This window comes from Dufourea novaeangliae, unplaced genomic scaffold (genome assembly GCF_001272555.1).
Source record: "Dufourea novaeangliae isolate 0120121106 unplaced genomic scaffold, ASM127255v1 scaffold115, whole genome shotgun sequence".
NCBI lineage: Eukaryota > Metazoa > Arthropoda > Insecta > Hymenoptera > Halictidae > Dufourea > Dufourea novaeangliae.
In genome coordinates, this window is record NW_015373998.1 from 1403359 (window position 1) to 1406519 (window position 3161).

A 3161-nucleotide genomic window follows, 5' to 3' on the forward strand; every position below is an offset into this window, starting at 1 on the left:
AATGGCTGCAAACCCATTGTAAAATAATTGTAATGCATACCGAGTAGTTCTTACTTTAACTGGCGTTGTTCTCCACTTAGCATCAGAGAGAATCGGTGCTCTCCTTCCGAGAGCATCGACTCTCTGAAACATATTCTCCTTCAGAGAATATGCACTCCTTTTGTCTTTATAATTGCTTGGTATACAGCTAAATGACATTGATCATCCGCCATGGGATCTTCATTTTATTTTCAGGTAGACTCAAGAAAGAAGCCATCCGTCGAGGGAAATCAACATTAAAGCGTCTAAATTTCAGTTACCTTTAAGTTATTTGTAAGATTTTGTAAAAAGGGAGGTAGATGAAACTAATGATTCCATCGATGTAACTACAGTTACATAGATGGGATTGGGTTCCATCTAGCTTTCTTTGGGTCTCCACTCGCAGCAACCTCCTCGTGGTGAGACACGGGCAATTGGTATTATCTTCGATAAAGTATTGTAAACTGAAGGTAATACCAAGCTAATGGCTGCGAACTTAAAAGTAATTTCTCTAGTTGTTAGAATGAATCTGAGACCGAATATTTTTGGTGAATGTTCTGTCTTACATGAAACTTAGAATATTTTAAGGCTACATATACGATAGAAAATCCTTGTTTATTATAACGGTACGTAAAATAAAAATTTGTGTTTCAGTTGCTTTTTTGATAAATATTACTCACTTATGTATGATAATGCAAAATAGAAATATACTATTTGTATTTGAAAACATATAAGCCTTTGTTGTCACTGTTAAACTGTTGTGTTAACGATGGAAAAATAATGTATTTCAATTAAATTTACATAATAATATTAACGTGTTTATAATAGCAATATTAATCGTTATTACTTTCTTGTACTCGAAAAAAAAAATAATACGTCTGGCAGGATTACAACACAAAACCTTTTTTCTAATACGTTTACTTTTCAGTGAACGAACAGAAGAATTTGCGATCGTGGTTACTGGATCATTTTTTATAATGCACATATGATTGTACAGTAGTTGCATTTATTCTTCTTTATCGAAAACAATGGAATCAATAGTGTAAATAAAATTGTACCGTACAAAATGATTAATAACTAAATTTGCTAAGTTGTCTTATTTATGTATAACAGTGTAGAAAAGCACGGGTTAGTGATTGCAACAAATAATGTGCTGGGCGACAGAGTGGGGTGAGCGCAAGTGTGTGAGAAATACATGTGAGCCAGGGGCGTTTCCAGTGATTAATTTACGAATCGACCATTATCGAGCGTCTACTGTACATGTTCTGAAATACCGATCATGCAAAAAAATCACAGATTTTCTGCTGCCCTCTACGTTATGAGAACGGTGCGTTCGGGAATTACATTCAATTCATCTCGAAGCTATCCAAAACTAGCTGGTATTAGAAAGAAGACTGGGGTTCTAGTCCCACCGGACCTATTACATTTTCGCGTGCAAATAAGTAATAACGTTAAATATTACTACATACGTATTATGAATACGTATACATACATATATATGTAGTATTGTTATGTAGATTTGCCTAAAATACTTTATTTATCTACTGTTAATACAGCAGTTTGACAGTGACAACGGACGTTTCAACAAAGAGTATACTTTTATTCTGTATTAATAATATAAGTGAGTAATATTTATCAAAACAGTAATCGAAACAAAAGTTTTTATTGCACCATGAATTGCTTAAAAAATACAGGCTCTCAAAGTTGGTACTTCAATACATACCAACGTACAAATTTTCATTGGTTTTTACAAAATCTACTTTAACAAAAGAATTTTTATCTTCGTGATTATTATAGGATCTTTGTTCTATTTCATAGAAATAAAAATTACAGAATATTACTGTTGCATAACTGTTGAAATATATCGATCAGTCGTCGATAAGAGAAATCCTTCTCTGTTACAAATTTCTACGAATATATAGTTAACAACTGCTATGAACATTAAGACACAGTCAATGTTTAATAATTTGCAATAAAGTGCAAGAAGTCACATGTATATTCAACTATTTTAGTAAATTCATATCCTAAATTTGAAATAAAGTTGAACGTAATGTACTGTAGAAATTTGGCTAGGTGTGTTCTAGTTATGTAGATCGAAGTTCATTATTAAATTACTATAAATAAATGATGTGTAAATGTAAAGATTCACCAATTGCCAAAAGGTATATAATTGATTGTGCATATTAAGATTCTTCTAGCACGTTACTAAATAAAAAGATATAAAAGAGAATAAAAAAGGAGCGTGTAACAAGTATCATTACTAAAGTATCCATTAACGATATTATAGATTTAGAATAAGTGAAAAAATGTATACTTTCGCGCGTCATATTTCATTAGTATCATATTCATCCTTTAAAACGTAGCATCGGATATTTTTTTATTCCCGCCAAATCATATTTGTAGATATGATTGTATTATATTGTAGATATTTGTAGACGTAACATGGATGGAATACAAATGCTCCATTTGTGCTAATAAAACACAGAATTCATGTTTTATCGGTAACGTAGGATATGGATACTGAAATGGTAAAGGGGCTTTGGATCACTCGAAACATATGACAGAAAATTACTTTGCATGTAGGTCTATTCTATACATATCACGTCTGTCTAAGAATGTTGAATTCGGTGGTTATATTCAATCCAACCGAGACTCAGCAAACGGAACTTCTACAGAATTGCTAAGTATAAGTTTTCTTTATTCCCTCGGTGAAAAAAAGCTTCTATTTATTATTTAACTGGTACATAATATCTGTCAGTTATTGCATAAACTTTGGCGGCATAGTCAAATTGGTAGAAAATATTTAAGATACATATGTAGATGACATTTACGAGAGAACTGCACTTTCAAAACGTCGAGAAAGGGGCAGCAAAAATACTTTGGGGCATCGTAAGTACATTAAAGCTTTTCATTTCAAACGAATTGGAACAACAAACAAGTGTTACACAGTTAAATTCTTTTATTCATTGTTGTAGAGTAACTATATCTCCCTTTTATAGTGTTTCAAGAGTGGTTTATAGATGGCGCTGATTAGGGAACGGTCTACACAAAAAGTGAGAAAGCGTGTAGTGGGGATGAAGCCGGGGCATTGAACAAAGGTTGACTGCGCGTCGCGGAGCCGGTGGCGCATTCACGATTCAAAC